We start from the raw sequence: 25198 nt of genomic DNA on the forward strand, positions 1-25198 counted from the left end.
TGACCATGTTAATATTGCGAAAACGTACAAAAATCTGGGTTTGGTTTACAATAATATGGGAGAGTACGAAAAAGCAAAAGATTTTTATGAACGAGCGATGAAATTCAAACAAAAACATTTGGACCTGACCATGTTAATATTGCGAAAACGTACAAAAATCTGGGTTTGGTTTACAATAATATGGGAGAGTACGAAAAAGCAAAAGATTTTTATGAACGAGCGATGAAAATTAAAACGAAAATATTTGGACCTTAACATGTACTGCAATAATATACAACAATCTTCATTTGGTTATAAACAAACTATAGACATTGAAACGGAAGCATTTGGACTTCTATTTATCGTTTATTTGCTAGAAGTTAAAATACTCCTGTCTTTGAGAAAACGTACAAGGAGATAGAAGAAGAGGAAATGAATTTGTAGCTCATTTTAATGAAGAAGAAAATCAATTTCTCTTTTCATTTTAGGTATGTCTTCTTTATACTAAAGCTGATTAGAAACAGTTGTATTGTAGATTTCTTTTAACAAAGGTTCAAATAACAAAAGTTGTATATCTATAAAAGGTATAAATATATTATTGACAATATTCAAACATTTGTATTTCAAGTTTTCAACTGTCATTTATTTACTGGAACAGTTTTTATTAAGAAACTTGTATGGAACTATCAAAGTATATTTATGAGTTTAGTTTGCAATATCTAGCTATTCAGAAGTTGTGAAGTTCCTTAAAATGAATGTTGTTGAGTCATTTTCTTGTATAATGAGAGTAAATACTGATCTTACAGCAACCATGATTATGTAACATCCCTTTTTGAAATGCTGAAAAGCCCACAAGATTTGCTTTGCTATATAAGTATGAATACAGTCTTTTCTATATTTATTTCTATTCATTCATATAATTTACAAAATATACTTTCTATTTATGAGAATTGTAGTTGTTTGAAATGGACATGCAGTTATTGTTATTTGATTCAATCATACTTGATTTGGGGACTAACATCTTAATTGTTGTGACAATGTTTGTTTTTTTTACTTTGAAGAAAATATTTATTTAATGATTGATTCAATAATACTTTATTATAGCTTAAATTATAAAGGCAATGTAAAGTAAAAGTAAAAGTTATAAATAACCTGAAGAAGAAAAAGCAGGATATCATTGCCATAGCATTGACAGAAGTGAAAATGACACATTTAAGTGTCTGACTACCAGATTTTAGACTACCAGATTTACTAATATATAAAAAATCCCAGCAGTGGTGCAGGATACTTGTTTATTGAGGTGGGGGGTCACAAATTCATACATGCATGTCTTAATCTGTTGAAAACAATGGATTTCAAAAAAACTTAATGTGGCAGAACATGAATATATGAATATGTGCCTTCTACCAAAAATAAAGAGTCAGCTATGCCATTTATTCCTAAGGCATCTTGAAGAGCTCTGGCATTGTGTGTAACAGTTTGTATTTCATTTTGCAAGGAACTTCTTCTTATTTTTTTACTTGAACATTATTTGAACATTGGAGAAATTGTGTACAAACTATAAAAAGTTTATATTAGGAATATATTTCTAGGGCAACACCCTCCTTTAAAGTATGTATCCATGTTCAGGAGTGAATGACATAACCAGACATTTTTGGCTGTCTTTACAACTGATAAGAACAGTAAATGAGTCATTTCTACTGGTGTCTTTACTACTGATATGGACAGTAATGAGTCATTTTCATTGCTGACATTCATGTCTTGCTTTTGCTATAGTTTATACTTTACATTGCTTTGAAACTGATTCTCCCAGCTACATAAATGATTTTACCACAAAATCACAATACAAAATGTTGTGGTTATCTCTGATCCCAACAAAATCAAATATAAATTAAACATGAGATTTACTACATTTAAATGTAAGCAAAAAAAGAACATTGTCACAACAATTAAGGTGTACATCCCCAACCGTAAATAGAAAGAAATGTTGAATCAAGTAACCAAACTATTGACTTTCTCTCCACACACAATTCTTTTAAATACAAATTAGATTTACCATTTATCACAGTGAACAGAAATTTGTATATTTACACAGCAAAGCCAGTGTTTGGGCTTTTTAGAAAACTTACTAAGCACAATAAACTTTAAATGTAAATAATGTACATATTAAGATTTTTCTTATTAAACAACAAAAAGAACCAAACAAACACTCCATTTAAACCTTTGCCTACAGAAATTGAAAATACAACTGTTGCTGGTCAGCTAAAGGAGAAAGAAAACATACTCAAAAGCCAGGGCTAACAAAGAATCTTGTTCCTAGAAAAGGAGCTACAAATCCATTCCTTTCTGTAAAGACTAAACACAATAAAAATCCTTTGCTGACAAGCGTTGTGATAGATCTGGCATTGGTGACCACCTGACAACGTAATTTATCTTTATGTATGTTTTAGATAGCGATGTAGCCAAGAAAAATGGGGCTTTTACTCTAATTATATGTGTCTGGCCCATATTTACTGTTGTCATCTCATATGTAGTGTAGTGAGTAACGAAAAAGTAATTGAACAAATAAAAAATTAATTTTTATAGCACTGGTAGACTTGCTATACGCTACGAGTTGTGATGATGTTATTAAAGGACTAAATTCTGATATCTTCCTTTGATTCTTATTTTTTTTATATTCCGTAAATTTTACACGTATTTAATAAAATATAAATTTAAGTTGATTTATTCAAAGGGGAACCCCCACGGTCTGGGGATCTAAGTTCTTGATACAGGGTGTTTCAAAAAAAGGTAATTCACTTTTTACTTGCTGATGTGTGTAAATTAGAATCAAAGGTAATTCACTTTTTACTTGCTGATGTGTGTAAATTACTGAATAAATAACTGTAGTTTTAAATACTTACAAAAAGAGTTCTTGGTTCTAGCTATGGAATGCTATGTTGTTTGTTGTGATTTGGAAGGAAAATGAGTGAAATGCAAGCGCGTTGAAAAATTTTGATCAAAGTCGCAGTCTTTCACCTTTGAGCATTTTTCCATCAACATGAAAGGTGCTTCACTTTGATTTTGCTGGTTTGTTGACTGACTATCACATATTTCATGGTGATGTCTCATTTTTCAACCTTGACAATATTTGAAATTATCTGACATTTACAATTTCCATGATTCAGCAAAAATAGATCCTCAAGGAGCCTTAATTAAACGTAGTTAAATACATAATAAATTAATAACTACATACGTATAATATAGAAGCTACAGTGCATTAAAAATCCCAGTAAAGAAACTTATTTTAATTACATTTATACCTCCTAGCGTGGAGATCAATCATTGCCTCTGAATCATGCAAATTTCAAACTATCGCCTGATTTCAAAGATGACCAGTTCTTTTGAGACATATTGTAAGATATTTTGATTACAAAAAATTTGCAAAGATCATCAAGTGTACGCTCACTATGATGAAATCGATCGAGGTGTTTAACTACGCTGAGAAGCATTTGGAAGAAATAAAGCATAGAGCACTGTTTTACCCGCTGTTAATTAAGTTGTACTAGATTCTACTAATCAAGTTGGCGTAATTTTATTCATCTGTAAAGAAAATGAAATTGTGTAAAGTTACAATAGCTAATTTAAACACCTGAGATAAACTTAACTTTCTCATGAGTTTATTTTGTTGCTGTAAAAATCTTACCATCATAAATCGTTGGTTAAAAGTGACTTGTCTTTCGATCAATTGTCGAGACAAGAATCGTGATCTAAGAAAGAAAAATGCTCAGGAAAACGTTTTAAAACAGCCAAAGGCCAATAAACTGCATTTGACTTGGAGACACTGGAGATTGAAACGTCGCTAAAGAACAAAATCTTTTCATTTCCCATTCATAGCTTGCCATGTAAACGGCCTGGTGGACTCACAATATATATACGTCTTGTAAAATTACTGTCAAAAACGATGAAGGAGGAAAAAGATACTTACCATCTTAATATTTCCTCAGTTATAAAGCAGTTCAGACGAAGTAGAATATCAATTCGTAAATAGCTCAGCCTCAAGGGAATGGTGAACAAAAGCCAAATACGTTTTCATCGTGGTCAATAATCAATTTCTTTATTTATATAAGTCCTCCATCATGGTGAATTAAAACCACCAACATTTGTTCTATGTTTCTCGATCGCATTAACAGAAAAATGTTCATGTCTAAAATAAAGCAAAAAATTAACATTAACAAAAACGAAAACTTTATAAGAAGACGTATATTTAGGTCACACATTTTGCATAAAGATATTAATGTCGTTTACATTTCACACTTCAATCAAAGAGAGAGTTCTCTCCTAACACGAATATCAAAAATCACATTTACCTGAACATGTTATCGAAAAAGTCAAAGATATAATTCGCTTTCGGCAAATATTCTTCGTGTATGTAGGAAGGTAGAGATTTAAATAACGCATTGACAGTTTGAGTTGATCTTAAAATATGCCCCAAGTTGCGGAAAGAGTGTGTTTTCTGATTGGTCAGTTCTTAGGTGTGTACTTAATTCTACATGGTACACAAGTAAAAATGACTTGCTAATTGCATCTCATTTCTTTTTGTTTTTTTTATGAGCGAACGCTTTAATTTTTAAGGTTTGCTGCTTGCGTAAAGCCTGGTTCACATATGACTGAGACATGACTGAGGCATACCTGTGACGAGGCCTGCGTTGTTCTTAAGGCAAATGTAAACACACATCGCTGACACACTAATGGTGTTTCAGACAGTCGTAGGAGTTACCTGCAGTATACCGATGAAATGCCGTAAAAGTTGAGTTGTGTTCAAGTTTCCAGGCATGTCGACGGCTAAACGGCGATGTACGGAACTTATTTTGGTTATTTATGTTAAATGTGAACGTTTCTCAGATTGACCGGCGGCAATATTTCCCATCATGCATTTGGGTAAAAAGATGGTGGGTGAATTTTCATCACAGGACATGGAAGCAAAAAAAGACTGTGGAAAAATTTTAATCACTTTACAATAAAAATAAAAACTTATGGATACAATACGCAACTATCGGGCTATTTATGATAAATCGTGTCCAGAGTACAAAAATCAAAGAGTAAAATACAAATTATTCTCTTTTTTACAAACCGGCTCTTCCATCTTTGATGTATTTTGAAATGACTGTTAAAAGGGTCGCATAATTTGCAAATAGTAACGTTATTTTCAAATTACGAAGCACTATTTTGTCAAATTCAAACTGCAGCTAAATTTTTGTGGTCTATCGGCGATTTGAATTATGTCATTGAAAAGCATCGCAGCTATGCCTCAGGTCTGCCTCAGCCACAAGATCAGAAAGCATCTCAGGTTTGCCCTTAATAATGCCTCAGTCATGTCTCAGTCATATGTGAACCAGGCTTAAATAGAAAGTTCTTTATGTCGTTGTAAGGGTAAGTTTCTTTTCAAACGTCGCATTTTACATGAACCAAATGCATTTAAAACAAAAGAAAATGAGAAAAAATCCTCGATATCTTTTGTTTTAAATGCATTCGGCTCATGTAAAATGATATCGAAAATAATGAGTTACAATGAAACAATGTTAGTGGTCCAAAGACAAAAGAATATTTTATGAATAATAGAGATGACATTGTTTAGTACATCCAAAGAAGTTAAGTCAATTGAGCAAAAAAATATTTCTTGTGATCATTTATGTACATTTATACCTGTATTAGATGGGATTCCTTGACAGAATAGCGAAATGGTGATCCATTATGATCCATTATAAATTACTGGAACTCCAAAACCCTTTAGATTTGTGCTATAAAAATATGAATGCTTAAATAACAAAGTTTAACCATGGCGGCTCAAAAAGTCACTTAAACTGTATAAACCAACGATAACTCGCCCCATTCCACCGTAACAGACCGTGCCCCGCAAACTTTGTATTGATTAATTGTATCTATATTATATATTTAACTAAAAATATATTAATAAATAATAAAAACAAATACATAAATGAATATATAATATAGATACAATTAATCAATACAAAGTTTGCGGGGCACGGTCTGTTACAATGGAATGGGGCGAGTTATCGTTTGTTTATACAATTTAAGTGATTTTTTGGCCTTTGGTTTAACCTCACAAAGTTAAATCTATAACAAATGTGCTTCGCCAAGAAAATGCTCTAGTGAAAATGTGAAATCTCTATTTCATCAAGATTTCAACGATGATAATATACCATCAACGTTTGGTGGTTATATTGTTTACCTCTGACTGACCATAACTTTCTTCAATTGTTTTTTGAAAGTCTCTTAATGTCATTCCATATTCCATATTTGTTTTTAACTTCTCTAGTTTAAACATAACAGGACAATCCAGTGATATACAGCTCAGTTGTTCATCTCTAGCTCCACAACACTGAAAACATATCTACAATATGAAAAAAATTAAATGTCATGAAAAAGACAAACCATAATTATTAGGTTATTTATTATGCATACCTCTTTAAGATGACTGTATTTTCTTTCCCAGTTCCCCACTCTACTTGCCAGAATAAAGACAGACTTTTGAGGGTTGCTACGACAACTTTGACACAAACCGTGCTGTGTTAATTGTTCACATACAGGACAGTGTAGAGTTGTAAAAAACCGAGAAATCGAACGCTAAAATTTGTTCAAATAAATTAATTTAGCTTTTACATCAATTCATGAATGTACTTATGACAACTAACTTTTTGTTTCCTTGCAATAACACGATGTCGAGGGATATAGCGGGGTAGTTGTGTATACCATGAAAACACATCAACACCAATCAAGGAAAAAACTCGATCCAATGGAGGAAGTATTTGTTTCTGAACATAGTAGATGGTATTGAGGCGTAGATTTTTATCATTTAACACATCAATAGGACTGAAGAAAATTAAAACAAGAAGATTGTTTAATGAAGACAATCATATTTATACTAAAGTATTTATTAATAACATTCCAACAGCTTTTGTCATGATACATAACGTAAAATAATGAAAGACAGTAACATTTGAACTTACTCTTTAACCAATTGAATCAATGGTAGTCCAGGACTGCCGTTAACAATGACGTAAGGTACACGTTCTCCCACGCGAGGTTCCGCGCGACGATCACGTGACAAATGACGTCTATACAAAAATAGAAATAGTAAAACTGTAATCATGACAACAATATAAAAAGGATTTTTCATTTCAACAATAAAATGAACCTTGCAATTTCCAAAGCTGGAACACATGCTTTTGGTTTATATCTTTTCATACCACGATATTCCTTAGCAAAGATGAAATCCTGAATCGATACTCTATCTTTCATCATTTTAACAAACTGCCGCTGGACAAACTTCTTCACAAGACTCACGTCTCTTTCTTCAAATAAAATCCTTAAAGACTTTTCTAAAATCTGTTAGAAAAATAAAATCACAGACTGCTTTGAACTAAAAATTACCCCCCCCCCCTGCAGTATCTTGTGTGATTGGATGACACAGTAAATATTGTCGATTGTTCCATACCTTAGCGACCGCTAGACATGTATCTCGCCGTACAGTCTCAATTCTTCTCGCATCAAACACTGGATCTTTCTGTTCTAATGTTTCGTACATATAACCAACGTAACGTTTCTTTGTTTGAAGAACACAAGGCATATATAAATAAAAATCATCCCTAGTTATACATAAATGTATCTTAAAGTTCAAATCTCACAAATAGATACAATTTTACAGTAGATAAAAACCTTTTCAAACTTTAGTTTCACAAGTTTAAGATTCTTTGCAGTAACAGCATCAATAATTTCTTTTCCAATCTTAAACGCTTCCTCTTTACTGGCACCTTTACTAATACGAAAAGACTATCGGTGTCCCCATATACCACACCCCACTCATCCCTTGTGTTCACGAGATTGATAGCTCGTTCCAGGGTCTCGCGTGCTTTACGAACAATGGCGTCAGCAATCTGATGAAAACAGAAAAGAATATTCAGATGGTATTTTAGAGTAAAATGAATCCAGTATGACAATAAGCAGTTGATAGATTTTCAATCTGAGCATGTGACTTAGTCCAGGCTCTCGACAATCATAATAATCAACATGTATCTATATTACATATATTATATAATTACCAATTATCTGTAGTAAATATATTATATATTTATTGTATCTAAAATATATATGTGTATTGGTAAAATATAATATATATAATATAGATACAATCAATTAATACAAAGTTTACGGCGCACGGTCTGTTTAGATGGAATGGGAGAGCTATCGTTTGTTTAAATTTCTATCATGAATACAAAGTTTACGGCACGGTCTGTTTAGATGGAATGGGGAGAGTTATCGTTTGTTTAAATTTCTATCATGAATACAAAGTTTACGGCGCAAGGTCTGTTTAGATGGAATGGGAGAGTTATCGTTTGTTTAAATTTCTATCATGAATACAAAGTTTACGGCGCAAGGTCTGTTTAGATGGAATGGGGAGAGTTATCGTTTGTTTAAATTTCTATCATGAATACAAAGTTTACGGCGCAAGGTCTGTTTAGATGGAATGGGGAGAGTTATCGTTTGTTTAAATTTCTATCATGAATACAAAGTTTACGGCGCAAGGTCTGTTTAGATGGAATGGGGAGAGTTATCGTTTGTTTAAATTTCTATCATGAATACAAAGTTTACGGCGCAAGGTCTGTTTAGATGGAATGGGGAGACTTATCGTTTGTTTAAATTTCTATCATGAATACAAAGTTTACGGCGCAAGGTCTGTTTAGATGGAATGGGAGAGCTATCGTTTGTTTAAATTTCTATCATGAATACAAAGTTTACGGCACAAGGTCTGTTTAGATGGAATGGAGAGCTATCGTTTGTTTAAATTTCTATCATGAATACAAAGTTTACGGCACAAGGTCTGTTTAGATGGAATGGGAGAGTTATCGTTTGTTTAAATTTCTATCATGAATACAAAGTTTACGGCGCAAGGTCTGTTTAGATGGAATGGGAGAGCTATCGTTTGTTTAAATTTCTATCATGAATACAAAGTTTACGGCGCAAGGTCTGTTTAGATGGAATGGGGAGAGTTATCGTTTGTTTAAATTTCTATCATGAATACAAAGTTTACGGCGCACGGTCTGTTTAGATGGAATGGGGAGAGCTATCGTTTGTTTAAATTTCTATCATGAATACAAAGTTTACGGCGCACGGTCTGTTTAGATGGAATGGGAGAGCTATCGTTTGTTTAAATTTCTATCATGAATACAAAGTTTACGGCACAAGGTCTGTTTAGATGGAATGGGAGAGTTATCGTTTGTTTAAATTTCTATCATGAATACAAAGTTTACGGCAAGGTCTGTTTAGATGGAATGGGAGAGCTATCGTTTGTTTAAATTTCTATCATGAATACAAAGTTTACGGCGCAAGGTCTGTTTAGATGGAATGGGGAGAGTTATCGTTTGTTTAAATTTCTATCATGAATACAAAGTTTACGGCGCAAGGTCTGTTTAGATGGAATGGAGAGAGCTATCGTTTGTTTAAATTTCTATCATGAATACAAAGTTTACGGCACAAGGTCTGTTTAGATGGAATGGAGAGAGCTATCGATTGTTTAAATTTCTATCATGACAAGATTAAAGTTACCTCAACACACGACATTCATCCTGAGAAGTTTGCTGATGTGTAACCATAAGTGACATTTGCAATCAACTTTAAAGCAAGTTGTCGAGCATCAAGAAGTTGAAGAAGAGTCTAAAATGTGAATTATTTATGATATTGAATGATTAAAGAAAACAAAAGAAGAGTGCAAAGGCCTCTTTTTTGAACATGATGAAAACTCCATGACGTTTTAGCTACTGGATGTTATAAAAACATCAAAGATCGCTTCAAAAACAAAGGTTTAATAAAACCAACTTACTTTATCATCTTTACAATCTTTCATAGCTTTCTTTACCATAATACATGTGTCTAATATCTCCTCTAACATTCTAAAATAAAACAAACTTATTGAACATATAATATCCAAAGATATCAAGACCCATTCAGGATAGTAAAGACTTAAGAAGGAACGCTATGTACATTGCAAAGTATACAACAAAATGCAAATGTTATTTTTTCAACAATCTTTTGAATCAATAAAAATGTGACCTGTAAACAAATGAATGTGAAATATCCCACATTACCTGGGTAAAATTCCTCGTCTTATGTTAGATTTTACAAAAACAGAGCCGTTGGCGCTTACATGAATATCATCTTGCAGTTTCTGAAAGGAAATGTATTGTTTCAAATGTATTGCTTGTCGTGATAGTAATTTATTAAAAATTCTCCCCTCCAGTAATGTTGGAGGAACATTCAACGATGTACAACCAAACTCAAAATGAACAACGACATGTAAGACAGAGAAAATGACTTTTTACCTTAATTTTACAATCCATGCTACACGACAGAAGAAAATGAGCAGATTTCGGGAAAGAATCTTATAGCAGAAACACCTTTAATGTGACCAGACCTAAGAGAAAGATAAAATAATACAATAATACATAAGTAAGTGGATAAGTAAGTTCAGGTTAGCAGTCCGATAGATACGTGAGTCGGAATCGTATAGATTATATGTAAATAATTTTTATTCGATCTAGTAAATAATGATAGAGTATGTTTAACAGTATGTTTAGAGTAAGTTTTACTCTTCAGTTCAACAGTATACCAAATGTAAATACATAAACTCACTTCTTTGCCAGGTCCTCACGATCTACATTAATTTTACTTAAGGTTAGCAGATATAATCAAAGCAACACAATGATTAAGCTTTCGCTCAGAACCTATAACTTAAAAACCTATGACGTCATGATTCTGGAACCTATGACGTGACGATCTTAAACATTGGCAACTGAAGGCACAAAGAGTTGTTAAGTTTAATGAACTAGTTTAGATGCTCTCTAAAAGACCTTTAACGTGGGTCTGCTCCCCCATCTGAAGGTTGAAACTCAGGAAAGACCTCCCCCTCCCCCATCAGGGAGTAGGAACCTTGACGCATTTGTACACTATAGTATTAATATTATAAAATATAGCAATAATACCTGTCATATTCTTGAATAATTTCATTAGATCTTGTATCCCACTAAAAAACGATATTTTATTTCGATGAAATTTCATTCATATAAATGTTATTCATAAAATCAATAAAATATCATTGATATCAAAATACCGTCAATATTTTCTTGTCAGATGTACCACAAACAAACAAATGTTGTTTATCCTAAATACGACATTATTGTCAATGTTTGATTAAATGGGAAAATACCCCCCCTGGAATTCCTTTAACTTTTCTTAAACAATTCAGAAAGTTTTTTTGACCCCTCCTGTTTGCTTCAGTTTTAATGTTAAGGCGGTGTGCGCTGTAGTCACAAATATTTAACCACTACCCCCCCCCCCGTCAAAAATGAAAATTTATGCTTCTTCCAATACGCAAACAATATTTACAAAAATTTACAAACTGAGCTGTAAAAATGACGTACGTACTTCATCTGGATTGAGCTTCACACAATATGGCACCTTCCTGTTCGTGAATCTTCCTAAACATTGACCTGGGCATAAAAATAACGAGAAAATTCAGTATTTCCTTAAACATGAACACATACACAACAATAAAAAAAGAAAAATAAAACAAACCTCTTTCCGTATCCACATTTTACAGTATCTGTCGTAAGCTGCACTTAAAAATGAAGTTCCATCGTTGTTAAAGCATATATCACGAACAGCTTTATTGTGGCCTAGAAAACGATACAATAAAACAGAAACAGTTTTTTATGTATGGATCAAATCATAAATCACTGTTGTAAGAAAAAAGAAACATCAACATAACTTTGCAGGAGACAAATAAATCCCATCTTTGTCTTTTCACTTTACTTTGATTTAAAAAATTAAGAAATTTATATTTAAGACTTACTAACTCACCGTTAAATGTTCGCACAACTCTTCTGTTATTGTAAACCTCCCATAGCTAAAAAATGATATAAAAATTTATCATGAAAAGAAAAAGTATTGATGTGTTCATAAAAGAAATCAATCATTACAAACGAACGATCATGCATGTGAAGGAAAAATTGTTTTCAACAATGTGAATAAAATTTATGTTAAAAATGAAAAATTTGTGCACTCCTTGCGTTGACTAAACCACTTGAACAACGACATTTAAGACAGAGAAAATGACTTTTTACCTTAATTTTACAATCCATGCTACACGACAGAAGAAGATGAGCAGATTTCGGAAAGAATCTTATTGCAGAAACACCTTTAATGTGACCAGACCTAAGAGAAAGATAAAATAATACAATAATACATAAGTAAGAATATCTCCATTGCTTTCTTTTATCACGACGGTAGAAGGATGAACTACAGGAAAACAAATACTTAAATGTTATTAAAAAGTGCTGTATAAAGTGAATAATTGCATCAGGAAGTATCGTTACATTTTTGTCGAGGTTAGTAAAGTCCTGTGAAGGACTGTTGGTGTTGATGTTGACTGACGTTTCGACAACCTTAGCGGTAGTCATCTTCAGAGTCAAATGATAAGTAAATGTCAAGTTAGCCGTGTTTCTTAAAACAAGTGCTAAGGAAGTCCAATACAATATCTACAAACATACGTACGTAGTACTAGAACAAATCATTACTTTATAATAAATAATACAAAGATAAATATGATTTTATAAACATATCAAATGATCACCTAAACGTCTTGACTTAAACAGAAGCATCGTATTAAAAAAAACGCTCATATTTTAAGTTTATATTTGGATGAGACGCTTTCTCTAATGAATACTGTAATGTATAATTGAACTTCCTCAATACCATCAAGAATTATATCATAAACTGTCTTTAAACTTAATTCAATTATTGCGTGTTTTCCTTAAAATCTACAAAATTTAAAGCATATTGATGACTCGAAGTCAGACGTTCCATGGCGTTTCTAATTACATTTTAGTAAGTAAACTTTCATATTTCTTCCGTTTTTGTTTTACAGTAAAGTAACAGAAAACAAACAAAAGCAAGAACAACTAAAATTCAATAGCGTGTTTAACGTCATTTCTGGTATTTTAACTTCCATTTTTTGATTTTGAATAAATGAACTAAATGGAAATTGTTTACATACCACGTATGAATATGTTGCTTTGGTAGAAAGCAACGTTCTAGAGGAGTATCTGACTTGCAATTAATGCCAAGATCTTGTGGAATGTGAAGATATGATCTTCCTTGATAGTCATATGCATATTTAACTGAAAAATAATTACATTTGGTAAAGTTTAGGAAACTACAAGAAAGTATGAAAATTTTAACTTACTGTGTAATGTGGATTTCTCTTCTGAAGGCTTCATATCATCTTTCTTTGATTTGTCTTTTTTCGATACTTTATATTCCTCAAGGATTGTTGACTCTTTCTGTATTTACCAAGGTAAAACGACAGAAAAATAATTGTTTGATTTGAAAATTATCTTTATAAAACTCTTTATTTGGGCAATTGAAATACCTCAGGTGGTTTAGCAATAGTTTCTTCATCAACAAACATACTCCATGGTCCTATAGGATAACAGAGAATAAGAGATAGTAGGACAACCTTTCAAAAGTTATCATTATTGTAGTAATCGTACCCTTGTATCCATCAATCACACCAGGATCTCCCCTATCCTCTCTCTTCCTCTTATCTCTCGCCCACTGTTTTGTAGCTTCAAACACAATCAATCCCTTGCTATCCTTTGCTTTCTTGACATCCCCAACAAATCTTTATGGATAACAATTGATATAAACGTAAAACATTACCAAGCCTATGCATTTTCGTACTCTGAGTCAGTATTTTGCCTGCGTGCAGAAATTGAGTTTTCCCTTTCCATGATCTTCAACTGCTCGTCAATTCTAAACAGTAAATAACAAATCATTACAAATATAAGGCAAGGTCAGACAAGCACCTGCAAGTTGCATATACATCTCTACTTGTACGTACGTATAAAAACAAGAAATAATTTTTTATTCGATATTCCAACTTATTATTCACAATGTTACGACGTACATTCATAGCTTCAAAATTTTCCCACTTCATTTTTCTAAATTCACACTGTTTAAGACTTTAATATCTCTAGAAACATGTTGAACTTTTCGAACATACTTTTTCATCTGATTAAATGGAACAGTCAGTTCACTTGAATAGTGCAACCATTCCATCGATGGTAAAGATCAGCGTACAAGTCCAGGTATATAACGTACTTGCATTTCCAATCTTCTTCTTCTGTAAGTTGTTCAAGATTTACGTATATTTGTTAAAAAAGTTTTCTGTGGGTAAAACATTTCCACATAATGAGCATCAATAATTATGTGTCCAATCTGTTCCTTAGCTACAAGCCATTGTTTCTCAATTACAAACCAATCTCAACTTCACGACCAAAAAAAGTCGATTCGTCATTCATCCACTCACGAATATCATCTATTGAAATCCTGTGAGCTTTCGATAATGAAAAAAAGAAAATTTACTGCTTTCATGTGAGTCGTAAATAGTTCATATCCAAAATCGGTGTCAAATATAATCACACAGCAAATACAAACATATACTCACACGGAAAGCACCTGCATAACTTTTCAATATCTGATTTTGCAGTTTCTTCCACGTCAACAGCTCGCTTCATCCTTGCCATCAGCAAATTGCCTCAAAAAACAAAATTTAATTCATACCTGCTATTACATAATATGATGACATGTTAGCTATGTATATGTTCAAACAAAGAAAGAAAAACTAGCTATACCTAAATTAATCTTCGTTTTCTTTCCATAATGTAAAAGAGCATCACTGAGTACATCAACTCTGTGACTTGGACGCATTTCTTTAGTCATTCTGCTAAATTTGCGAATGTAAGCTCACAATCTCTCCAACATCTCACCGTCAGTTAGGCCAAATCCTTCTTTACGACGGGGACTAAATTTAACCTTTTACAAGAAAGATTTAGTAAACAATTATTGAATTTTTATCATTTTATCATCTACAATACCATTAGTTATGATAGCATAGGTATCACCATCTGTTAATACGTATGAAAAATAAAAACAATAACAACTAACTTGGCATCGTCCAACATGCCCATAGCAGTGAAAAATTCGAGGAACAGATTGGACACATAAAAAAGGCTCCTACAATATACCGGAAGAAAAACCCCTTTCCTTTTATACCAACCAACCAAATCCTCAACAAATTTTACTGTACAAATACTATAAACAATTTTAACCAGAAGCAGAAGCATTTGCTAAATAGTTTCGAAATCTTTATACAACGATGGAGATGCAGGGAATTTTCAGTATTTTCTTATTAAATACGGTATGTATAGTTTCAAAATTTATTTTTATTTTAGACTTTTTATAATTCTGCCTTATGACGCTTGAATTTTGTCAAGAGTTATAGCCAAGAGTTAAGTCGATATAAAGTTTGTCTAAATGGCAGTAATTCCAGGACGCTTTAATTTCTAGGCAGCCTACAAATATGTCATTGCACTGTCCGAGACTAATTACCCTGCGTTTTATGGAAAGGTCTGTGGCAACAAAATATTCGAAAGGCTCAAATTTTCGACAGTTTTCAGATGGATCACAAAAGGCTTTACAAACCTTTGCTTTACCAGACGTCATTTCAATGTAGAGTGCATCTGTGGAATGTTTATTTCTTAACTGTAAATGGTGTTGAGTTCTCTAAACGTCATGTTAGTAGAGGAAGAGATACTAAAATAGAATAGGATAAACCTGTGTGTTTCTTGCCCTTTGTTATATGCCTAGCATGTGAGGAGTTTTTTCTTCACAATTTCACAGCCTTGACGTGGAAACCATAATTGTTTAATTTGTGATTTTTTAATCTCACGCAAATAACACATTTATTAACATTTATTTCTTATAGAACAAATGTGAAAGGTTTTCAACTTCCAATGGATCATAATGGATCGTCATTTTCACTATTCTGTTCAGAATCACCCTCCATTACGGTCAGAATCATCTATGTTGCATTATTTATTAGTTTGCAGTCCTTACAGCGATTGTTTGTTTAAAACGAATAAAGTTGGAATATGTCGAACTGTTCATCCTGTTCATAAAAAATCGTGAGGTTTTTGAATTCTGTGGTAAAACTGTAAAAGTTTGCCTTGGTTTAACTTTGTGTTTGACATCCTATCATTAAGCAACGAATTTTTTATTGCATGAACTTGTTCAAAGATATTTGCTACGGAGCTAAAGCACTGCATATTTATGCATCTTGTTGGAAAATTTAGCCTGAGACACAGAAAATAAAAGCGAATAATTTCCTTTGTACACATTTTTAACTCCTCCTCCCCTCCCCAAATTAACGTTTTTGGTTATTGTCTTGGATTGGTGAAAATACAATGTTTGCTAATTCGCTAAGGAACAGATTGGACACATAATTATTGATGCTCATTATGTGGAAATGTCGATGATTTTGAAGCAAATTCCTCTTGCTTCAAAATCATCGACACTTCCGGCACCTCATTCACCCTTAAAGTCAAAGAAGCACTCCACACTAACAAAACTAACCCTGACCTTAATGTTCAAGTTTTTAAATTCAATACAATATTTAGTTTATAATACGTTCGGACGCTCCCATTAATTTATCTTATTTCGTTTTATTGTTGTAATTTATGCATCATATTACTTTTATATAAACCCTGTATCACTTATTATTTCACTCATACTGAAGAGATGTCGGAAACATGTCTATTTTAAAAAACTTGTCATGTATATTAAATGCACATATTCATGGTCACGTGACATGTGGGATACTTCATATAACATTAACATAATTTAAGATCACATCAGAGAATAGATATCTTAACAGAAGGTCCACTTGTGTAGGAACCTTTGATGTTTTTGTCTACCACTACCAACGTATAAAGAGACACTATTGGCAAACCAAGTATCAAATATAAGAAGAGTTCATTTCTACAGTAAAATATAAACACTAAAAAGAAGCACTAGCATCAAACATTGTATTTTCACCAATCCAAGACAATAACCAGAACGTTAATTTGGGGAGGGGTGGGGGAGGAAGAGTGAAAAATGTTTACAAAGGAAATTATTCGTTATTATTTTCAGTGTGTCATGCTAAATTTTCCAACGAGATGCGTAAATATGCAGTGATTTATCTCCGTAGCAAATATCTTTGAACAAATTCGTGCAATAAAAAATTCGTTGCTTAATGTTAGAATGTCAAACACAAAGTTAAACCAAGGCAAACTTTTACAGTTTTACCACAGAATTCTAAAACCTCAAGATTTTTGTATGAACATGATGAACAGTTCGACATATTCCAACTTTATTCGTTTTTAACAAACAATCACTATAAGGACAGCAAACTAATAAATAATGGAACATACATTATTCTCACCGTAATGGAGGGTGATCCTGACCAGTATAATGGAAATGGCGATCCATTATGATTCATTATGATCCATTGGAACTTGAAAACCTTTCACATTTGTTCTATAAGAAATAAATGTTAATAAATGAGTTATTTGCGTGAGATTAAAAAATCACAAATTAAACAATTATGGATTCCACGTAAAGGCTGTGAAATTATTAAGAGAAAACTCTTCACATGCTAGACATGTAACAAAGGGCAAGAAAAACACAGGTTTATCCTATTCTATTTTAGTATCTCTTCCTCTACTAACATGACGTTTAGAGAACTCAACACCATTTACAGTTAAGAAATAAACATTCCACAGGTGCACTCTACATTGAAATGACGTCTGGTAAAGCAAAGGTTTGTAAAGCCTTTTGTCATCCATCTGAAAAATGTCGAAAATTTGAGCCTTTCGAATATTTTGTTGCCACAGACCTATCCATAAAACGCAGGGTAATTAGTCTCGGACAGTGCAATGACATATTTGTAGGCTGCCTAGAAATTAAAGCGTCCAGGAATTACTGCCATTTAGACAAACTTTATATCGACTTAACTCTTGGCTATAACTCTTGACAAAATTCAAGCGTCATAAGGCAGAATTATAAAAAGTCTAAAATAAAAATAAATTTTGAAACTATACATACCGTATTTAATAAGAAAATACTGAAAATTCCCTGCATCTCCATCGTTGTATAAAGATTTCGAAACTATTTAGCAAATGCTTCTGCTTCTGGTTAAAATTGTTTATAGTATTTGTACAGTAAAATTTGTTGAGGATTTGGTTGGTTGGTATAAAAGGAAAGGGGTTTTTCTTCCGGTATATTGTAGGAGCCTTTTTCCTAGGGGTAGGGTAACATATCTCACGTGACCGGAAACGTAAATCTTTTAAATTATTCCACAGAATCGACTAGAACGCCGCATCTGAGATATCATGTAGTTGGTTGCGTCGTTTTTAATCTTTGTGAATTTGTGAAGGTATGTTGATTTTAAACTTTACCTTTCGTTGTTATATTGTATTTTGATTTTGTGATTTAATGTTTCATGCTCATTTATCGATTATTTTGTTTTTCTGTAAAATACTCTACTTCCTCGCTATGTACGTATGTAAATGTTTTATAAAGATAAATTTGTTGATTTTGGTGAGATTTGGAACTAGCTCGAATCAAGTTTGGAAAATGAACTTGTTAACTTTCATTTATCTTTATATAATAATAAAAAGAAATAAATTTCTACTATATAATAGTAATGTTCTACATCGATACACATCATGTGCATGGTCACGAGGTAGTAGAGGAAATAAGATATTCATGGATAATTTCGTAAAGCACTATTGCATGCATTTATATACGACAAGTTTTTAAATAGACATGTTTCGACATCTCATGATGCCATCTTCAGTATGAGTGAAAGAATAAGTGATATAAGGTTTATGTAAAAGTAATATGATACATAAATTACAACAATAAAAAGGAAATAAGATAAATTAATGGATAGCGTCCGAGCGTATTATAAACTAAATATTGTATTGAATTTATAATACGTTCGGACGCTCCCCATTAATTTATCTTATTTCCTTTTTATTGTTGTAATTTATGTATCATATTACTCTTACATAAACCTTGGATCACTTATTATTTCACTCATACTGAAGATGGCATCATGAGATGTCGAAACATGTCTATTTTAAAAAAACTTGTCGTGTATATTAAATGCGCATTAGCAATAGTGCTTTTACGAAATCGTGTAATAAAAATTAATGCCCAACATAAAGTTTCAATTAGAGCCATAGAAATAGACCAAAAATATTGTAAAATTGAATTTATTGTAACGTTTCGTCTTTACTCAAGACATCTTCAGACAAATAATAAATAGGATGTTAAGACAAGATATTATATTTACAAAAAGGTGTTAAATTACTACTAAAGGAGGCGGTGTCAAATGGATTATATGATAAGGAAGTTAGGAAGTAAAATAAAGAGAAATTAAAAGAGGTTAAGTGGAATGGAGTTCCCTTGCACGTTAAGTGAAGGCTTGTATTTATTGATTAGAAGGCTTTCATGAACGGAGAGTTCATAAGAATCGTTAGAAGAAGAGATTATCTTAAAGTCGTCTAAGTTTGTGGTGTTTCTAGTTGCGTTAATATGAGCAAAGATGCTTGATAACGCAGGGTGGGGAACGTGGTTGCCTGTAATGGGAGATATTCCCAAGTGCTTCAAAAATCTGGTGTGTAGATGACGTGTGGTCACCGCATGTGTGGTCACCGCATCTTCAACCTTTGTTCTACTTACGAAAATTTTCATACACAACTCGAATTCAGAAAAAACGGTTTTCCTTCACGTATAATTGACCAAATCACACGTCGCTTCCTTAACAACACCTCCAAACCACCTGTCTTGACTGCTCACAAAATGCCCTATTTTTGTCTTCCTTTCACCGGCATACACTCCTTCAAATTCGTACACAAATCAATAGCCTTTGTGCTGCAGCCTTCCACATATATCTATTAAATTTGTTTTCCGCCCTTCCCAACGTATCTCTTCTTTCTTTCCTTTAAGGACAAAATTCCCAAACCTCTGAGATCTGGTGTAGTCTATTTATTCAAGAGTCGAAGCTGCAACGCCTCGTATGTGGGTCAAACCACGTCATCTACACACCAGATTTTGAGCACTTGGGAATATCCCCTTACAGGCAACCAAGTTTCCCACCCTGCGTCATCAAGCACCTTTGCTCACATTAACGCAACTGGACACACCCCAACTTAGACGACTTTAAAATAATCTCCTCTTCTAACGATTCTTATGAACTCTCCATTCATGAAAGCCTTCTAATCAATAAATACAAGCCTTCACTTAACGTGCAAGGAAACTCCATTCCACTTAACCTCTTTTAATTTCTCTTTATTTTACTTCCTAACTTCCTTATCATATAATCCATTTGACACCGCCTCCTTTAGTAGTAATTTAACACCTTTTTGTAAATATAATATCTTGTCTTAACATCCTATTTATTATTTGTCTGAAGATGTCTTGAGTAAAGACGAAACGTTACAATAAATTCAATTTTACAATTTTTGGTCTATTTCTATGGCTCTAATCAAAACTTTATGTTGGGCATTAAATTTTATTACACGAATTCGATTTCCGCTCGGCAAGTCTCTCGCTACTATTTTACGAAATGTTCCCTACTTTTACGGTGTATACCAATTTCCCCCCACTATGTCTCTGTTTGGTGGGGTGGAACAAGTTCAAACGTATCATTGTCAATTAACGCTTTCATTTCATCATTCATGGCTTTTTGCCATTTTATTTTACAATAGAGCTTATTGCTTGGGAATATGTCGTTGGGATGTTGGATACTCTATAGCAATAATCTACGGTATATGAGACAGTATCCTCCCCTGAAACTTCTTCTGTCACATACTCGTCAAGATATTTACTCTTACTTCTTATCCTAGTGGGGTATCTTGATTCTCTAGATGTCTCTGGAGTACTAATGTCTTCGTTAGTTGTTTTGGGGTTTCTTTCATTCAATTTTGCTATCTGAGGTGCAAGTTCTTCATCATCTAGTTCTGGCAGTTCCCTGCTACCCTCCCTGAAGAACTTAACGCATCTTACACGCTCTACCTTGTTAATGTCAGGGTAGTATAGTAGATATGCTGGACTATTTTTATCATACCCTACGAAAATATCTTGTTTACTTCTAGGGTCTAACTTTTTGGAATTTTGTGAATAACCATAACAAACACAACGAAAAACGTGCATTTTGCTCAAGTCTGATTTTGAGCCTGTAAATGCTTCTAACAGAGTTTTGTTCAACCTCGAATTAAAACAACGATTCCTAATATAAGCAGATGCCATGACGGCATATGTCCACATGGATTTTGGTAGTTCCGCTTCTAGCAATAGACACCTAGCCATGTTAAATAAAGTTAACCACGATCTCTCAACTCTGCCGTTCTGGTGTGGCGAATATGGTGCACTAGTTTCATGCCTAATTTTGTTTTCTCGAAGAATAGATTTGAATTTCTCGCTTGTAAATTCAGTGCCGTTATCACTTCTTATGCGCTTCACATTTCCGTAAGGTGCAACATCTGCTAAAAACTGTTTTAATGCTTGTGGTGTATCGCTTTTATGCTTAAGAAAATAGACCATATTCAATCCTGAATAATCATCCACAAATGACAATGCATATCTAAACCCTTCTCTTCCTTCCGGATCAATAGGACCTGCAAGATCCGTGTGAATAACTCAAGAGGACCTCTCGACTTTTATCTTTCAGCTTACTTTTCGTCTGACATATTTTACCTTGCGTACAAACCTCACACTCAACTTCCCTCAAGTCTGAGATTTTCATCCCCTTAACCACCTTCTCTAGTTTCCTAACGTCCTTGTAGTTGCAGTAACCTAGAACCTTGTGCTACTCGTAAAGAAAACGTGCATTTTTATTTGAAGATGATATGCTATTTATATAGTAAGTTTGCCTTTTTGTCTTATTCCAAACTTTGTGCCATGAGGGCACTGTACATGCTGATCGTGTTTATCTAATTTGACTTTTGCCCCGTTTTCTACGGCAGCATTTACTAAGATGATATTTTAATCGTAAGATGGGACATATAAGACATTACTTAATAAGACATCCTGCGCATTTCCATGCAAGTCAACTAATTTGACCTTAGCAGTACCTTTACCGACTACTACGTTGGCTTTACTGCCATTTGCTAATTCAATAACATGCGCTTTACTATCAAATTTACTATCAAAATCTATAAATTTTGACTTATCGTTAATAATGTGGCTTGTAGCTCCTGTGTCCACCAGTAGAGTTAAATTCGCTTGATCCTTGTCCTTCACGTCTGCTTTAGCGTTCTCTTCCTCATCCTTTGACACGAATAAAAAGGAATGTTGCCGTTCACTGTCACAGCGCTGCCGTCTTTAGCTGACTTGGACGTTTCTTTCGTCTTTCGGCAATCTTTCGTGTCGTGGGTCTTGGTCTTGCATATGGAGCACCATTTGTTCCCCTTCACTCGGCATTGTGAGCTTTTGTGTCCCTTTCTTCCACATTTGAAACAATTTCCGTCAAATTTTGGTTTCACATACATAACGTTGTCACCTACCTCAGTTTTGGTGACAATGGTTTGATATTTTCTTCATGACTTCGTAACGAGTTTTAAATTCCGTAAATGTCATTTGTCTTTCCCTTTGAACTGTTACGGTAGCAAAGACGTCGTACGTGCTTGGCAGACCCTTTAAAACCATTGCAATGAGTAGTGCATCACTTATTATCTCCTCGGCTTCTCTTAAGGCTGTTGCCGATCGTTCCGCTCGCAATATATAATCTGTGACAGTCTCGTCGTCACTTTTCTACAGCGAAGTGAGTTCCGTGTAAAGAGCGATGATGCAAAGTTTTTCCTCTGCCTTGATAGTGATGTCTGAGGACTTCTAAAGCTCTACGTCCATTGTCTTTCGCCTCCCGAATCACAAGAGACAAACTTCTATCGTCCAGACATTGGACCAACTCTGCAAAAGCGTCAGTCAGTTAGAGAATTTGTGTGTCAGTTAGACAAATTGTTGAACACCTTCCTAAGTGATAATATAACTCAGTACCTCCTTTTTCATTGTAACATGCAGTGGCGTCGCTAAAATGGGGCGTGGAAAGGGGGCACGTGCCCTCTAAAAATTTATTGTGCCCCCCAAGTGCCCCTCATTTGAATTTTAGATAAGAGTTTTCATATGCATCATTCGAAATTGAAAAAGAAGCACATGGCATTAATGTAGCTCTCACGGAATTCGCACAACTTTACTGTAAAGGGAAGAATTCTATTAATTGTGTAGACTAGTTTGCGTTGTATTTACCCTTTCTGGGTTGTTAGCCGAGTGGTAAAGACTTTAATTTCTTAAAAATAAAAAAAAAACAAAACAATAATTCTACAATAACTCAAGTCTCTAGTGGGCAAGGAAGAACAAGTAATTTTGTGATGCTTATCATAAACCACATTACACCATATCATAGAACTTGTGAGATCGTGACAAGTATACTGGTAGACTCAAACTTGTAGACACAAAAATACAAATATAGCAATGACTAAGAGTAAGACTCATGAAAATACTGCAATTCTGGGAGTATTATAATATTAAAACATTTCATTGAAATCAATAATCAATCTACGTAACGTTATAACACGAAGAATGTACAAATCCGCCAAGGTTAAACTGGGAAGTTAAAAAATTGAAACTATTCATGTTGTGATAAATATTTCAAAAATTTCCCAGTGCAGAAGCAATGTTAAGGGCCTTTTCCCTAGCGACTGACGTGGTACAAATTTTGAGCCCATCCACTCACAAAATCCTGGCGACGCCACTACCAAAATGTAGCCAAATGCCTAAATGCAGGAAAACTAAAATGTCCAATTGCGTTGTTTTCAGCTGCCATCCTCTATATTCATTTACACGTACAAGTAAAACTGTAACTTTACGTAGCTATGTTTGATCTTCAACAATTTTAGTTGTCTGTAAACTCTAATTAAAGAACCAATTTATGATAATATTAATAATTTTATGACCCTTAGATGCAGTCAAGAGAAAAAATTAATAAATTCTACCTGCAAGAAATACTTACAGATATTACAAAGAAACTTGTTGATCTTTTTATCCAAGAATGGAACACTCATTACAAAAAATCTCTCGGAGAATGGAAAAATACAAACGTTAGTGGTCAGAAGTTGTTCAATATTGAAGTTTCAAGAAAGAAACCTCCTGGAAAACATATTCTGTCAAAATTTCAAAATGGTGACACCAGTAAGTGGGATTGTACGACGCTATTTGCAGCGATATTATATTCCAAATCAATTCGAACAAAAATTGGTCCAAAAGTTAGAGATGCTGTGGAGAAACTTCGTGATGTAAGAAATGAAATCGCTCATAATAAAGATGGAAAAGTATCTGATGCTGATTATCACACAATGGTTTGTGATATTCAAAAGTCATTTCAAGATCTAGGATTTTCAATCACTGAAATTATCAAAATAAAAAGTCAAAGAAACAGTTTTATATCTTTTCAAGTACTTCCTTGCAAATCAAATCACGATGTGGTTAAACGTACAGAATTGCTTAATCAAATCACAGCAGATCTCAACAACTTGCGCAGTACTAACAATAATGAACTAACATATTACTATATTTCTGGTAATCCTGGCAGTGGTAAATCTCAATTAGCTAGACAAATTTGCGAAGAAATGTATAACTCGTTTGACTGGGAAAAGAATACGACATTTGTGATGACACTCGAAGGAAAAGATATCGACTCTCTTTTGAAAACTTATGCTGAACTTTGTAAACGATTAAGCAATGATAAAACTGTCATTGAAAATATTCTGAAAGAAGCAAAAAACAGCGAAGATAAAATTAAAGATTTTCAATTATTGCTGACACAACAACTGAAATCTTGGCAAACATGGTGGATTGTTGTAGATAACGTGGTTGAACTTGATGAAATTTATCCATTGTTACCTCAAGTTGGTGATCATAGTTGGAAAAATGGTCAAATTATAGTAACTGTCCAAAATACATATGCTATACCACCAAATGGAAATCTAAATAAACACATTTCAATTAGTCATGGTATGAACAATGAAGAATGTCGAAAACTTCTATCTGTCTTTTCTGATATTCATAATAAAGATGAAAAATTTTAAAGGATTTATCAGACAAATTAGATCGTCAACCGTTGTTCCTGGCAAATGCTGCTTCCTACGTAGGTAGTGTAAAAGTGTAAATCCGACATTCACGTGGGAGCAATATTTTGATAAGTTGAATGAAGGAGAGC

The 25198-nt window shown here is 33.4% G+C and overlaps 1 long non-coding RNA gene and 1 pseudogene across 1 annotated transcript in view; one reads left to right on the forward strand and one right to left on the reverse strand.

Moving 5' to 3' along the window:
- LOC124442143 overlaps window positions 1–2626 on the forward strand; it is a 31015-nt gene extending 28389 nt beyond the window's left edge. Inside the window, exon 2 of the long non-coding RNA XR_006947158.1 lies at window positions 2377–2626. This is a non-coding gene — a long non-coding RNA (uncharacterized LOC124442143). The remainder of the gene's footprint in view (window positions 1–2376) is intronic.
- A 995-nt stretch (window positions 2627–3621) lies between these two features.
- LOC124442084 lies at window positions 3622–15099 on the reverse strand (annotated as a pseudogene).
- Window positions 15100–25198: the final 10099 nt, after the last annotated feature.

The sequence above is a fragment of the Xenia sp. Carnegie-2017 genome, unplaced genomic scaffold (genome assembly GCF_021976095.1).
Source record: "Xenia sp. Carnegie-2017 unplaced genomic scaffold, XeniaSp_v1 HiC_scaffold_20, whole genome shotgun sequence".
Taxonomy (NCBI): Eukaryota; Metazoa; Cnidaria; class Anthozoa; order Malacalcyonacea; family Xeniidae; genus Xenia; species Xenia sp. Carnegie-2017.